General features: G+C 41.8%; 1 long non-coding RNA gene across 1 annotated transcript; it reads right to left on the reverse strand.

Moving 5' to 3' along the window:
* Nucleotides 1-14,382: 14,382 nt before the first annotated feature.
* Nucleotides 14,383-15,203, reverse strand: LOC117366935. Its single transcript, XR_004540665.1, has 3 exons — nucleotides 15,113-15,203; nucleotides 14,825-14,968; nucleotides 14,383-14,682 (listed from the first exon to the last, which is right to left on the reverse strand). It is a non-coding gene; the product is annotated as an uncharacterized LOC117366935 (long non-coding RNA).
* Nucleotides 15,204-17,228: the final 2,025 nt, after the last annotated feature.

Genomic DNA, 17,228 nt, shown 5'->3' on the forward strand with positions numbered 1-17,228 from the left:
CTGGAAGAGCGTTCCAGCTTTCTACCACTCTCTGGGTGAAGAAGAACTTCCTTACGTTTGTACGGAATCTATCCCGTTTCAACTTTAGAGAGTGCCCTCTTGTTCTCCCTACCTTGGAGAGGGTGAACAACCTGTCCTTATCTACTAAGTCTATCCCCTTAAGTACCTTGAATGTTTCGATCATGTCCCCTCTCAATCTCCTCTGTTCAAGAGAGAAGAGTCCCAGTTTCTCTAATCTTTCGCTGTACGGCAGCTCCTCAAGCCCCTTAACCATCTTAGTCGCTCTTCTCTGGATCCTTTCGAGTAGTACCGTGTCCTTCTTCGTGTACGGCGACCGGTGCTGGACGCAGTACTCCAGGTGAGGGCGTACCATGGCCTGGTACAGCGGCATGATAACCTTCTCTGATCTGTTCATTGTGTGAACGGCTTCATCGACTTGTCGATCAGAACTCCCAAGTCCCTTTCCTGGGAGGTCTCTCCAAGTATCGTCCCGGACATCCTGTATTCGTGCATGAGATTTTTGTTACCGACATGCATCACTTTACACTTATCCACGTTGAACCTCATCTGCCATGTCGATGCCCATTCCTCAAGCTTGATTATATCACATTGCAGATCTTCGCAATCCCCCTGCGTCTTTACTACTCTGAATAACTTCGTATCATCCGCAAATTTAATCACCTCGCTCGTCGTATCTATGTCCAGATCATTTATAAAGATGTTAAAGAGCACAGGTCCAAGCACCGAGCCCTTCGGCACCCCACTAGTGACGCTCTTCCAGGCCGAGTATTGTCCATTTACCCCCATTCTCTGTTTCCTATGCTCCAGCCAGTTTTTAATCCACATGAGTATTTCACCCTCAATTCCATGGCTTGCAATTCTCCGAAGTAGTCATTTATGCGGAACCTTGTCGAACGCCTTCTGAAAATCCAGATATACAATGTCGACTGGATAGCCCTTGTCTATCTGTCTGTTTACTCCCTCAAAGAAGTGCAGCAAGTTCGTCAAACATGACCTGCCTTTGCTAAAACCGTGCTGACTGGTCCTCATCAGCCCGTGTCCGTCAAGGTGATCAATGATGCTGTCCTTTATCAGTGACTCTACCATCTTTCCCGGTACCGAGGTCAGACTCACCGGTCTGTAGTTCCCCGGATCTCCCCTCAAACATTTCTTGAAGATCGGTGTAACATTCGCCACCTTCCAGTCTTCCGGAATCTTTCCCGATTTGATCGACAGATTGGCTATTAGTTGAAGCAGTTCAGCTATGGTCCCTTTCAGTTCCTTGATGACTCTTGGATGGATGCCATCTGGTCCCGGGGATTTATCGCTCTTAAGCCTATCAATCTGCCTACATACCTCCTCTAGACTGACCGTCAATCCTGTCAGCTTTCCGTCTTCGTTTCCAGCATATAGCCTGATGGGTTCCGGTATGCTGTGTACATCTTCGGTAAATACAGATGCAAAAAATGTGTTCAGTTTGTCAGCGATTGCTTTGTCCTCCTGTAGTGCTCCCTTTATTCTATGGTCATCCAATGGTCCCACCACTTCCTTTGCGGGTCGTTTCCCCTTAATATATCGCAAGAACGTCTTGAAGTTCTTGGCCTCGGCTATTTTTTCCTCGTAGTCTCTTTTGGCCCCTTTTACTGCCTTATGGTGCCTGCGTTGATGTTGTTTGTGCTTGTTCCAGTTTTCATCCGTTTTTGACCTTTTCCATTCCTTAAATGAAGTTTTCTTGTCTGATCGCTTCTTTCACCTCTACAGTGAGTCACGCCAGTTCTTTGTTCTTTTTCCTCTTGAATCCTTTGTTGATACGCGGTATATATATATATATATATATATATATTTTGCGCCTTGGTGACTGTGTCCTTAAAAAGGGACCAAGCTTGCTCTAGCGTTTTTACAGTGCTTATCTTCTTCTTAATCTTCTTCCCTACCGTTAGTCTCATCCCTTTGTAATTCCCTTTTCGGAGGTTCAGTGCTGTGGCTGTCGTTTTGGACCGATGTTTCTCCCCTGCGTCCAGATCAAAGCGGATCATATTGTGATCGCTGCTTCCCAGCGTCCCTTCTACTTCTACATCTTGTGCTGGTCCTCGCAGGCCATTTAGAATTAAGTCCAGAATTGCATTTCCTCTTGTATTTTCCTTGACAAGTTGTTCCAGGAAGCAATCGCCTACAGCATCCAAGAACTTGGTCTCTCTAAAGCACGCGGAGGTGCCTAGGTTCCAGTCTATTCGCGGATAGTTGAAGTCACCCATGATAACTGTGTTACCTCCCTTGCAGTTGCATTTAATCTCATCTGTCATTTCTTCATCAATTTCTTTGGACTGCCCTGGGGGTCAGTAGTAGATGCCGATCTTCGTTTCCAGGCCATTTGTTCCTGGAATTTTGACCCATAGAGACTCTAACTTATCCGTCAGTTATGGCGTGTTCTCTCCAGCAGATTCAATTTCCTCTTTGACGTATATGGCAACGCCCCCTTCTTTTTGAGCCACTCTGTCTCTGCGGTATAGTTTGTAAGTGGTATAATAGGTACACCTCATGTCAAAATGATTGACAGCTGTCAGAAATAAGGATTGACCAATCAGCGTTCACTTCCGGGTTAAGGTCCGCCCACACCACGCCCCTGCCCGTCCATTGCCACACCCCACTCTCTGCCCATGCCCCGCCCCTCCCATAGGAATGAATGGTGGTAGCCCCGCCCCTCTTGCTCCACCCCTCCCATTGCTCCACCCCCTCAGGTCCCGCCCTGGAAATGCACTTTTTGATAACATCACTGAAAATGGGGGCGTGTTTGATCCTGGAAATACGCTTTCTGATGACATCACCGGAATTGGGAGTGCCTGCCGGAAATGCGCTTTTCTGACCACATAGGCGGAAATAGGGGAACCAGTCAAAACCCTCCCGGAAATGATGTGGCCAGAAAAAGAAGCGTCTTTATTTTAACAGTGTTTAGTTAAAAGACAGGGTTTAAGAGCTCATGGATAGAGCAGATCACAAAACAAAAGACATTCACAAAATCTTTCCTGTTTTTAAAACAGATCAGGGGCAGAAACAATTGAGAAAAGGTTGCATTTATTTATTTATTTATTTTATGCTTTTAACACATTTTCAGTAGGAATTCTGAGCTAATGGTTAATGGGCCAGCTCCCCTATTGTCATGGTAACAGCTGATAAGCCCCTTGCAGCCTCCCTCCCCTATTAAAGCCAAGGGGGGAGAAGTGGAGGTGTGTTTAAACATGTCTGAACTTATCCCGGCCCCCTACTGTTGTCTTAACAATCTGAAAAAAAACCCCAAAAGCAGCTGTCACCTAACAGGGCTTTGTTAAAAAGGCAGAGCTATGAAAGAATCTTTATTGAAGCAAATTTATTATGATCCATATGCGGCAGGAAGCTATGGAGGTATTAACCCTCTATTTCAAGCGGCTAAAAAGAGTGATATAACAGTCCGGAGAAAAGATGTAGTATATTGGGTCACCGGTCAAAACGCATACAATTTACACAGACCGGCTAGAATCCATTTTAAAAGAAATAAAACAATTGTGTCGGAAGTTGACAGACAGTGGCAAAGTGACTTAGTCGACATGTCAGCTTTTGCCCGTTATAACAACGGTTACAAATACATCTTAATGGTAATAGATATCCTGTCAAAATATGCATGGGTCGTGAGTTTAAAAACAAAAACCGGTCATGAAGTTACCAAAGCCTTTGAAACAATATTTAATTTAGGGCGTACACCTGAAAAACTTCAAACAGAGAAGGGTAAAGAATTTTTAAATAAGTATCTGAAGAATTTATTAAAACAAAAAGGTGTTAGCCATTTTGTGACCCATAATGATGTTAAAGCAGCTGTAGTGGAAAGATTTAACAGGACTTTAAAATCCAAAATGTGAAGATATTTTACAGCCTTTACTTATCAAGCCTTATCAAGACATCCTACAGGCTATAGTGCACAGCTATAATTATAGTTTTCACAGAACGATACAGGCGAGGCCTGTAGATGTGACACCCTCAAACTCTTTGCAGATTTGGAAAACAGTCTACGGCAGTAACATCAAACGCGATCCCACCAAGGATCTCTTAATGAAAGGAGACCATGTAAGGCTATCAAAACTTAAAAGAAAATTTCAGAAAGGTTACGAGCAGACATGGCCGGATGAGATATTTATAATAAAAGATGTTTTAAACAGGGGTCAGAGAACAATATACAAGATATGATAGTGAAGCTTTACAAAGTTCTTTTTATCCTGAAGAATTACTAAAAGTCAAGCCTCTAGAGCAGTGGTTCCCAACCCTGTCCTGGAGGAACACCAGGCCAATTGGGTTTTCAGGCTAGCCCTAATGAATATGCATGAAGCAAATTTGCATGCCTATCACTTCCATCATATGCAAATCTCTCTCATGCATATTCATTAGGGCTAGCCTGAAAACCCGATTGGCCTGGTGGTCCTCCAGGACAGGGTTGGGAATCACTGCTCTAGAGGACAGAATATACCATATCGAAAAGGTTCTAAAGGTAAAAGGAGGGGGTAAGAACAAAATTTGTCTCGTGAAATGGAAGGGGTGGTCTGATAAATGTAATAGTTGGGTGAAGGCTTCAGAGATTCAAGACATCTGATTTTGTCTTTTGAAGCAGCACAGAGAGAGAAAAAAAACAAAATGAATGATGGTGGCTTTTATATCACATTGCCTAGCAATGCTTCGGCAGCTATGTTTCCCCATAATACCATAATTTCACCATACAAATAGCTAGGCCTTTGGACTTACAGGGTCCATGGGAAACGGGGCTGGTGGAAATACAATACCCACATACTTGGGAAAATATTAAGGAAGACATAAAGTACGTTGTCACCTCTGGAGAAGGAAATGTACGCCAATTTACCATCCTGAGAGGATATTATGCCCCTTATGAAGGGGAGGTTATTGGAAACCATGAATCATGACATTAGAAGCGCCTATTAGTCTGAGAGACCGCCGAGAATCATATATGACCACAATACATGAAGAATTCATGTAAAATCAGAGGATAAGTCTTATTTCTGCAGGGGGTGATTTGGCAACCATTTTGGGGGTAAAGGCTAACGTTAATACAAGGCATTCTCATTTCCCAGCAAATATCGAGGCCTGCTTTAATACCCTCTACATGTACACCGATATTGTAGAGCACCAGTTAGTAGGTGACCATTTTGTAAAACTGTTGCGCTGGGTTAGCGGATAAGTTTATCACCCTCACGTACGATAAACCGCACTATGTACCTGTGAACAAGCAGCACATCGATACCATCACATTTGAAATAAAGACGGATCAGAACAGGAACGTCTTATTTCGTTACGGGAAGGTGATCCTTAAGCTTCACCTGCGGCCCAGGAAGACTGTTGTGTTTTAAAATGTTGGTGTCTAAAGATTACAGAGACCTCAAAGCATACAAAAATTATTACACAGCACAAGCCGGTTATGGACTTTCAGGATATCACGGGGCCCCTGTCATGTACGGTGCCGATGTAGGTGGCGTATTTCGTAGTCTCTTTAGAAAAGCAATACCGCTTTTGAGAAGGGGTTTTGAAATTATTAAACATGTGAAAGGAGCTGCAAAAAACATAGCTAAAGATGTCATGGGCCATGTCGCAACAACCGTTCTAAATAAAATAAACCATTCCGCAGAGCAGGCAGGGTCGGGACTGGCTATGGTTAGACGGGCTGTTAAAAGAAAGAGGACCCATCCTCAAGAGATTCTGCAAGGACCTCCAAAACCTTTTAAAAGAAAGAAACCTCAAGGTAACAAATCACAGAAGCTATCTAGCGGATCCAAGAAGAGAAGGACCCGTTCTACGAAACGTGATATATTCTAAAAAACCATGGCTTTTGTACACAACGTCTCTGAAGAATGCGTTAAATCAGAACTAGATCTGTTTGAGCTATCCCCAACCCAAACCAGTATCGAAAAAAGCATCTATGTGGAAATACAACCATTATCAGCTTTATCGGAAATAGCACCTTTGGACTTCTACATAGCGGGGCACGGTGAAGACTACATTGATTTAAACAACACTCTCCTGCATCTGACCTGTAAAATTGTGAAAGAAGACGGTTCAGACATTGATGCAGCCGCCAAAGTAGCCCTGGTAAACTACCCGATTGCATCTATTTTTAGCCAATTGGATGTTACCCTGGGAGACCAGCTGATTAGTCAGAGTAATAACTGTTACCCCTACAGAGCCCTCATAGAGCTGATCCTCAATTACGGTGAAGGAGCCCTCAAATCACAGTTCACAAGCGACCTGTTTTATAAGGATACAGCCGAACATCACGACGTTGGAGATATAGGTGCACGTAATGTGGGTTTTACCGAAAGGGCTCACTTTACAGCATCTAGCCACAAGGTGGAACTGTTGGGACATTTACACAGCGATCTATTTTTTCAAGAAAAGCTACTCATCAACGGCGTAGATCTTAAAATAAAACTGTCACGTAACAAAAACTCTTTCTGTTTAATGAGCGGTGATGCTGACCAAAATTATAAACTCCTTATCTTAAACGCTGCCCTCTTTGTAAAGAAAGTTAAAATGGCCCCTGGAGTGCGCTTGAGACATGCTGAAGCTCTACTGAAAGCTAACGCCAAGTATGCGATAGACTGTGTGGGGTTGAAGGTGTTTAGCATACCGGCCGGCGCCCGTGTGACTAATCAGGAAAATCTCTTTTTGGGGCAGTTACCAAAGCTCATCGTGTTGGGCTTTGTGGATAACAACGCTTTCAGTGGTAATTACGCTAAAAACCCTTTCAATTTTAAACATTACGATATTAATTTTGCAGCTCTGTATGTAGATGGTGAACAAGTACCCGGAAAACCTCTACAACCCGACTTTGAAAATGGAAATTGTGTGAGAGAATATATGCAGCTTATTCAAGCGACCGGTAAACACCTGAAAGACAACGCCCTCCTGGTTGATCGTCAGGAGTTTTACAAAGGTTGTATGCTGCTAGCCTTTGACCTATCGCCGGTCCAGGAGTGCGCTGACCACTACTCACTGATCAAAACCGGTAACCTGCGGGCTGAAATACGTTTTGCCAGAGCTTTACCTCACACTGTGAACATGATTGTGTATGGAGTTTTCGATGTGATAGAAGTTAATCATAGAAGGAATATTCTTTTTGACCATTCTTGAACATGAACACCGTACAGATCTTCCGTGTTTTAAAGAAGGACTCCTGTGTTGCATGAACACTCACCCACACAACCTACCAGGTGAACACTGGTTGGCCCTCTATGTGACCGGGGACGGGAAAGGAGAATTTTTTGATTCTTACGGACAACCACCGGATAGTTTATTCTTTCCTAACAGCATTATGAACTTTTTCAATAAACACTGTAAGGCCGTATTATATCATAATAGACAGTTACAGCACCCGCTGTCTGAGGCCTGTGGCTATCACTGTATTTTTTTTACATCATCGCTGTAAAGGGCAACCTTTTGAAAATATTTTAGAAATGTATTCTGAAGATTTAATGCAAAATGATGAAATGGTACTGAAATTTGTAAAAAATAAAAAACAAGTCTTGTGTAGACCTTTTCAAAACCCGTTTCATACACCCCAGGGCTGTGTTTCCTACCATGAATGTCATGCTGTTTCTAAATTAAAAAAAGTAAACCTTAAAATCAAAATGTCTGCAGTCTTTTATTTTCATTTTTAAAAAACATTATTTTATTGAAGATATGTTTTTATACACTCAGCCACCGGAAACTGGGTAATAATTTACATCTTTTATGAGGAAGGAGTTCTTTGGTCTTGGCAGGTTTTGTATATCTAATCTAATCTAATCCTTAGGTTTAGTTCAGGAACCTTCATAGCTGGGCTCTCCTTGAGGCGTAACAGTACCTCTCTGTTGGCTGCGTTACCCACAAACGAGGAAGGCATATTTAATTGAGCTAAGGTTTGCATGAACTCCCCCCAGCCTAGGGGCCTTCTTTGCTCTGAAAGAGCATGGGTCTGCGTAACACTGCGAACGAGGTCAAGCAGGTTAGAACCACTGATAGGTGTTCCTTGGTATACAAATGTACCATCTCCCTCCCAGGTTGCAACACTTTTGTTTTTTGACAGTTTGTTAAGCAGGACTTCGGCATTTTTCCTATAGCGCGTATTGATGCTGTTTAACACTTCTTGAACCACAGAGTCGGGAAGTAAACTATTTTCTGGAACGGGGGTTGTTGAAGCATCAACCGGTTCCTGTAGATACACATTTAGCTTTTCTTTTTCCATATCCCTTTGTCTGTTCAACATGAGATAACGTTGTAACACTTCTGAGTAACGTTTAACTTTTTCATGGTCAGACATACCAGGGCTCTGCAGTATGTTTTTCATTTCCTTGTCTAACCTAAGTATGGTTGAGGTTCTAATATTTTCTTCCCGGTCTATGGGGTTTCTCAAGCGCTCGAGTTGTTGACTAGGGACCAGGTACATTTTTTCAGTGTGATGCATCAGCGGTTTGTCAGAAGACCCGTTATCAACGGTATAGCAAAACTTAACAAGGGCCCTATAAATCTGCCCGATTGTTTCACCAATTGCTTCTTTTTTTTCTTAAGGGTTAATCTTTTATCAGTCTTTTTTATACCTTTATCTGGTTTTGTGAAAGTGGGATGTTACCTTTTATGTTGTGAGAGCGATTTCAGCTATAGCAGCCACCAAATCATCAGAGGCTGTATTCAGGATGGCTTTTCTGTGCTGCGGCGAGACTTGGACTAAAAGTTTTAAAAGGGGCAGGTTTCTCTTTACACGGCTAGACATGTTACCTGAGGCACGCCCCAGCGTATATGAAGGGATCTGGTTATGTATTCACAGCCTTTTACGGGTTGATTGTGGTTTTACACAATATATCATTGTCCAGTCTGGCGGGAAAATATCCGTTCTCAATCTGTAAGCCTCAGGCGTTGTGGTATTTAAGTCCACACAGAGATAGCCGTACGGCTTTCTGGTGGCATCCTCGAAGGCCTCTAAAAAGAATTGTGATTTTCCAGGGTACATCTGCCTAGCCAGAATGGCTATCTGTAACTTATCTCTAGGATTCTTAAAGAGAACCATGTATTTGGTGTTTAAAGTTATAGTCCGGCTTGTTTTACACTGGCAGAAAACATTCTGAACTATATATATGATGCTCAGGTTTCTGTGATGTACGTACTTAGTAAAGGCATTCTCTATTTTGCCGCTTTTACAGGCAGAATCCATTAGATCATCTATAATAGCCAAGTTTACTTTATGGGTTGGAAACATTCGGTCATCGTTAAAAGTATCAGGCAAAATGTCCGTAAAAGTAATAAAAGGGTATTTATTTAACATTTCTTTATACAAAGGTTGCCAACAACTATAACACCAAACAATATTGTCAGGTATGACAGACAATACACGGCCAGCGTGTTCTAACAGTTTTTTTAACAAAGAAGCTCTTGCCTGAGTTGGACGGTCCTGCTAATATACAAGAGAAAGGGTGCGACCAGCGGGCATCCACCGTGCTAGTATCCGTAGGGTAGTGTGCTGAACCCATCCTCCTCCTTCACTCTTTTGTCATACACAACTTGCTGTGTTTTTTTAATCACACCAGTCTCTATAGCCCACCTCTTTTAGTTTCTTATAATACCGGTTTGTTGCACCCCTATCTTTTTCTGGGGTAAACCCTCTGCACCCGGTTTGTAGTCAAAAACTAGATCTTTTAAACTAGTAAAATTGATTTTCTGGCTGTTTTCTACATTTAACGTTATCCCTTTCACTTTCATACAGGTCTTTCCACTTGTCAGTTTGTAATCGTATGTTTTAGGACCCGCTGATACATACTCAGTTATATGTTCATCGGCAGGTATCTCACTGGTTAGCTCCCCTAAATAATCCCCCAGAGGGGGGTTCCAGTCACCCTCGCGGCTCACAAATATCACAGAATCTGTACAAGACAACGTTCTTGTAGATCAGTGGTCTCAAACTCAAACCCTTTGCGGGGCCACATTTTGGATTTGTAGGTACTTGGAGGGCCGCAGAAAAAAATAGTTAATGTCTTATTAAAGAAATGACAATTTTGCATGAGGTTAAACTCTTTATAGTTTATAAAACTTTCCTTTAACAGTTAAAAGGAAAGATATATAAACTATAAAGAGTTTTACCTTATGCAAAATTGACATTTCTTTAATAAGACATTAACTATTTTTTCTGCGGCCCTCCAAGTACTCTATTTTTTCTGCAGCACTCACATTTAAAATTTAATATCTTTTCTTTCTCAAAACTGGCACATTTCAATCACTAAATTGAAAATAAAATCATTTTCCTACCTTTGTTTGGTAATTTCATGAGTCTCTGGTTGCACTTTATTCTTTTGACTGTGCATCCAATATTTCTTCTCTTCTTTCAGCCTCCTGTATGCTTCCTCTCCTCCAGACCTCATTCCCTCGCCCAACTTTTTCTTTCTTTCTCTATGTCTGTCTTTCTCTGATTCTGTGTCCCATTTTTTGCTTTGTTTCTGGCTCCCTGTCCCCCCTTCTTTTTTTTCTTTCTTCCTGCCCTCCCCCATGCCACCGCCGCCAGGGAATAGGCTGCTGCTGCTGCCGCCATTGGGAACAGGCCGAGATCTCCATGCTTCTCTTCTCCATGGGGCCAACCGCCCAACGTCAATTCTAACGTCGGAAAGGACGTTCCGGGCAGCCAGGCAGCAATTGGCTAGCCAGAACATCCTCTCGACGTCAGAATTGACATCGGGCGGCAAGAGAAGCAGGGAGATCAAAGAGCACGGTGCCGGCCTGTTCCCTGATGGCAGCGGTGAGAAGGTAAGGGAAGCAGGTTAGGCACCACTGCTCTAGACGAGCCGCACTCTAGGGAGAACAGTGGAGGGTGGCCAGCTGTGCGGACCGCCCTCCCCTTGGTACGCCACTGAGGTAAGAGGGGAGGGTCACACTATACCAGTGGTCTCAAACACGTGGGCCGCATGTGGCTCTCCAGGTTTTATTTGCGGCCCGCGGTCTAGACTGGATCATTCTCTTCCTTTTGGAGCAGCAGAATGTCTGGCCGGCTCGTTCCGTTCAAAGCCGCGGGTGGCGGCTCCTTGCGAGATCTGCCCCTGCGTCTGAAGCCTCTCTGATGTGATGTCAGAGAGGCTTCCGATGCAGGAGTGGATAGCGCAAGGAGCCGCCAACCCGCGGCTTTGAACGGAACGAGCTGGCCAGACACGCTGCTGCTCCAAAAGGAAGAGAATGATCCAGTCCAGACTGTGGGCCGCAAATAAAACCTGGAGAGCCACATGTGGCCCGCGGGCCGCGTGTATGAGACCGCTGTTGTAGATTGTCTAGAAGTTTGTACAACTCTAAATGCGCATAGGCTGTTGTAAAACAGGCTATGAAAACATTAGTGTTACCGGGCAAAGTAGTTCGGTCTTTTGAGTGCTTCCAAGACACGCAAGCTGTTTCATCATCGATAAAGTCACACGATGAAACCTCAAATTCAGGGGAAAACAGATATTTAAAGAGATCATCAGGCTCTCTGACAATGCTAACGGTAGACAGGTTTGTCCTTTGACCAAATTTCCCCCACAGAGAATTTAAGAAAAGTTTTGCTATTTGGCGTTTAGCAGGGTTTAACTGAATATGGTCTGCCTGCAAAAGTACACCTTCTTTTCTATAGAAATCAGAGATGTACATGTTTTGTTTTTCTGTATCATTGCACCACCGGGGGTAGTCATAAGCCTTTTGTTTTTGACGGAGGTATATTTTGATGTATTCAGAAAAGAGACTGTCAGATTTTTGCTTGAAATGCCAGATTTCATAGATTTCAACAACCACATAATCTTTTGCAATGGCAACATCCATCTCCACCGTGCACCAAGTCCCCATGAAAGCTCTCTCCTCATCCGTATGGGCACACGTTTCCTGTTGCCGTGCGTCGGCACACATACGGCACAAAGGAAACATAAGCTTACCGCCCACCCTGACAGGTAACACCGGGAAAAAGAGCTTTCTTGGAGGATATACTTTTGCTTTTATAAAACCAAAGTAATTTGTGGGTGGACCAAAGTTGTCAAATGATTTGCAGATGGCCTGTTGGATATTCCTTTGTTTTATTGACAAGTGGGTATAGGCTGGTAAAATCGTAATAGTGTATTTTTTCCCCAGGTTTTGTTTTGTAGTATAGAGAAATAGCATTTGTTCTACCCCCAAAAAGGGCATCTCGTGGGACCAAGGGTTGCGGTAATGCAGCGCTAGCCAGGAAGTCTGCACAGCCCCTATCATTTTCTTTGACCATCCGCTTCCACTCATGCTCCCACAGACTTACGACCTTGAAGCCCAGGCTTTCCAGGTAGGCTGTCTTTAGCTGCTTTTTGTAATAAAGAGAGCCATAGGTCGTGGCTGCTACAGGATTCTGGTCTTTATCATTATAACAGACCGGACAGCCGTGATTAAAGCAACTATTAAATTCAAAAGCTGTTTCTACCCCATCAATGACGGCGTAACCGTCAAGAAAATAAGACCCTACCTTTCTTTCACCCCGTTCAGAGCATGCATGATCTGTATATTTTGTGCAGCCTCTTGATACAGCAACCATTGAATAGAGGGGGATGAATATCTCTTTTTGTGTCTGTGATAGTTATCCGGGGGGATGAGCGCCACGGTCTTGGGTTCTAAAAACATAAATCTGAACATGGCCATACATACAGAGGCTAGGGTTATATATTGGAAAGAGTCTAAACAATTCATTAGAATTTCTGAAGTACCCTCACGTTCTACAACCACATCTTTCTGTGTCATTTTCATGATTTCTGCTCTGTAGAGAACACATGCCTGTCGCAAAATAGCCACATCCTGTTGACAGTAATAAGCCAACTCTTTTTGCAAATCAAACGTCTTGTGCTGGTTGTCCTTGTACCATTTTAAAAATTCCTCTTTTTCTTCAGGCATCATGTTTCCCACACCATAATGCCCCACATAGTTTTGATTTTCCTGAGTATTAAAAAAATGCGGGAAATAACCCTTACAGCCTGGAAAACCTAAGGCCTTTGGAAGTTTGCTAAGTTTCATAGGTAGGAAATTTAGAGAGTCTATGAAACGAATAGCTAAAAGTTCTACTGTGATTTGTAAAAGCTTACCACCTTGAACCAACAGATCTGTGTCCATCTTTTCCTTTAACAGTTGGCTAAGAACAAAATACCAGTCATAGCCTTTGCCATTATGGGCTATGAAGGTATAGTCTTTAAATTTTTTGTCACAAAAAACCTGTATAAAAGCAAAAATACACTCAAGACCCTTGAATTCCCATTTTCTTGTTTCGTACAAGTCCTCGGCATATATGTAATTAGGAATGTGCCAGCCCATTTCCTGCATACATTCGCAATCTTAAATAATATACTTTTCAGATGTTTTGAGTTTATCGATGGGTGTCATAAAACATAAGTGTATGTCATCACCACTTAAGGGTTCACGGCATAGCTTACACATCCTACCCTTACATTTATGTTTTTCGTTCACATAGGACTCACATTTCAGACACAGTGTTTTAGATAAACTCCACTTCTTTTTTCTGCGCCAGCTGCATATGTCTATCTAAACAGTCTTTAGAGCGACAACACATCTTGCAAATACGACACCTCTGCTGTATACAGTCATTGTTCAAACACGTCTGTGTCAAACAAAGACGACACCATAACGTACATGAGTGGTCGTGACTATAGGGCTTCTGGTAAAAAGTACAGAAATTATGCTCCCCGTAGAATTTTTTGATATCGGTTATGCTATAGAAATGATCGTCATGTAGCAATAAGAAAACCGTTTTTGGATAAATGGGTTGATCTGATGTTTTAAAGCAACACCACGAGTTTGTATAAAACACAACTCTTATATTTATCTTTAAATGTTGTTCTATGGTTGCTACATCATCGAGCATGACTTTTTTTATGTACTGACCACCCCAAATCATTATGTAGCTTTTCAGCACCTATTAAGTGAGTTTTACGGGGGACATAAGTGCTGTAAGGCTACCGGCAAAACACAGGTTATTGCCTGTGTTATTCAAATCTATTAAATACATCCTTTTTTTCAGCAAAATCTGGCTAATCAGTATAGATTTTAACACCCTACGACCCCTACCGCCCTTGTTTCTTATTACAAGTACAACAACACGGAATAAATCACAGACCTGTATTTCTCTGTGACTTTGAAGGAGTTTAGCAACCTGGTCTAAGAAATCATAAGCATCTAGCGATTCGGGATTTAATTTACCAGAAAACAAGGAGTTGTGAAAAAGTGACGAATGTAGATGCACTTGTACGTAGTCACCGGGCGATACTCTGTTGCTAACATCGTCCAGGATATGTTGAATGCCTTGGCGTATAGCATTTTGAGCCTCACGTAATGATGTTATCCTGTCTAAATTAATGAAACAAAATTCTTCTGAATAAAGTACACCATGAAACTTGTCCAGTTTACGATCCCATATTTTCACAAGCTGGACATAGCTGATTGGTTCTGAATCTTCAGAAGGACCTAATGCATCCTTATTTGACCCATCCTCTGACACCTTGCTGCTGTCAGAATAATTATCAACTTCAAAACATTCTCCTTCTGTGCAGTCCGGCTCTGAGACGCTTTTGCTGTGTGTCTTTTTCCTGTTAGACTTTTCTGTCGGCTTCACGGGATCTGCTTGTGACTTTCTAACATTTTCTTGATCTACAATTTATAACATAGCATGACCGTTAATACTTTTTCCCCTTTGAGGATCTGTCTGTGCTTAACATTTTCCTCATCAACCATTATAAAAGTAATGACATTTTCTTTTACACGAGTCTCCTTACAAAATCAGAATACTTACTATTTTGTTTATCTTTTGGTTTCCTGTAAGCACCTTTGGGCTCTGGTTCCCCATCTAAGAAGCTTTTACTATGCGATCTTTTCCTGTTATACTTTTCCGTCAGGTTCATGGTATCTGCTTGCGACTTTCTAACATTTTCCTGATCTACAATTTATAACATAGCATAACCGTTAATACTTTTTCCCCACCCTTGAGGATCTGACTGCCTAATATTTTCTTGATCAACCATTATAAAAATAATGACATTTTCTTTTAACCCTAGTCTCCTTATAAAACCAGGATACCTACTATTTCGTTTATCTTTTGGCTTCCGGTAAGGAGCCGGTTGTTGGTTAGAACTTGTCGATGTAGAAGGTGTCGGCTCTCCAGCTGTTTCTTGGTCTAATCATAACGTAAAAAAGAATGTTTTGTAGATGCTGTTTTTAAAAACCAACATATGTGCCAGATAATACATTTGTCACTTATTGTTTAATATCTGTTGTCTTTTTATGGTAAGAGATAGTTTATTTCTACCATCAGATCCCCGTTCCTGTTTTTAAATACAATGATAGATTCAGAGAAAGAAAAAATGATATCCCTAAAAACAAAAATAAAAGCCCCTATTCTACTCACCATGTTAGCAGTTGATGTATCCGGGGTCCAGTGTAACACCCACAAAAACCTGAACGCTTGCTGGTCTTCTCACAGCTTATTTTATACACTTACGCCCCCTCTATAGAGGTTATCCATTCACAAAGGCTTTATTGTATGTCTAAGGCCTCTGCTAGAGCATGTTTGTCTTGGTTAGTCATTTTAGATATCAAAATGACCCCTACGTGTCTAGAGCCTAGTTCCTTATAACCTGTCACACCTTCTATTGTTTTAGTTTGGGCTGATAATACATGTGGCTAGCCATTTCTAAAACACACCACACATTTTGTAATTTTTAAAAAATCTTTATTTTACAACAATAAAATGTTTAAACTTTTATACAAACAAACATGCCGTTACACACTGTATTTCCCACAATCCCGAGAATAAAAAACATGTTTTAAAAAGCATTTCTTTTGAAGAATGATTTATAATCGGTGTCACGGATTAAATCATTTACAATCTCTACATATTCACCATCTCTCATGAAATTGACCAATCTATTGAGTAGTCGTGGCCCATTTATAGAGGTCTTAATATCTCTGATTAAATTACATTACATTAGTGATTTTTATTCCGCTTGTACCTTGCGGTTCAAAGCGGATTACATAAGAAGAGAACTGGACATTTCCAGGATGGTACATGACAATAGAGAATACAGTTTGAGGATAGAGACTTAATAACAGAATGATAGTAAAGACTTAATAACATCGGAAGATGTTTTGGACGGCAGTGTTTTGGTTTCTTGGGGGATGGGGTGAGGGAGGTTAGGTAGATTGTATATGCTTTTTGAACAGCAGTGTTTTGATTTCTTTACGGAATGTCTTGAGGTCTGATGTTGTGGTTAACAATCTGGTGATGGAAGGTTCGAGTTTTGCAGCATGTGTTGCCAGGAGGCTATCATAAAGCTTTTTGCGGTGAGTACCCTTGAGTGGTGGGTATGTGAATGATGTCAGTTTTCTTCTTGTTCTGGTTGGAAGGTTACGGTTTAGGCGGTCATTTAGGTAGGTGGGTGCAGTACCGTTAATTACTTTGAAGAGTAGACAGTATAGTTTGAATTGAATTCTGGCTCGAATCGGTAGCCAGTGTGAGTCTAGGTAGGCATTGGTGATGTGGTCAAATTTTCCGAGTGAGTAAATTAGTCTAAGGGCTGTGTTCTGAACAGTTTGAAGTTTTTTGATCATGTTTGTGGGGCATGGTAGATAAAGGATATTGCAGTAGTCCACGAGACCTAGTACCAGGGATTGTACAATTATCCTGTAGTGTTCTTTGTCAAAGAATTTCCTTATTTTTCTTAAGTTGCGCATTGTGAAGAATGCTTTTTGGGTAGTTTTGTTGATTGTCAATGATAATATTAATGCTTTCATTACAAAAGCATCAATATTTTCATTTTATAGCCTACAAAAGTGACTACATTTACCACACGTCCTAGGCATAGCATGTCGCAAGTTATTTTGAGTTTCTGCCGTATTTCCTTATGTCCCCATATCAAGCAGTCATGGTGTTTTTGCCCACCAGCACGAATTAAGCAGGCTCCACAATTTTCATCCTTCACGCCTTGCAGACATTTATTTAGAATGCAGTATACAGCTACCTTTATAACTGATTTAAGTTCTGTTGGTGTTTTGGAAAGGCCTATGCCGGTCCACAGACCATAATCACAAGAATCTTCAGGTTTACGCTCATTCACCGCTAGTTCTCTTTGAAACGAGCAGAAAATACACAAACATGATAGATTTATCATCGGTATGTACACCTTGTCCACAGGTTTTTG

The sequence above is a fragment of the Geotrypetes seraphini genome, chromosome 9 (genome assembly GCF_902459505.1).
Source record: "Geotrypetes seraphini chromosome 9, aGeoSer1.1, whole genome shotgun sequence".
NCBI lineage: Eukaryota > Metazoa > Chordata > Amphibia > Gymnophiona > Dermophiidae > Geotrypetes > Geotrypetes seraphini.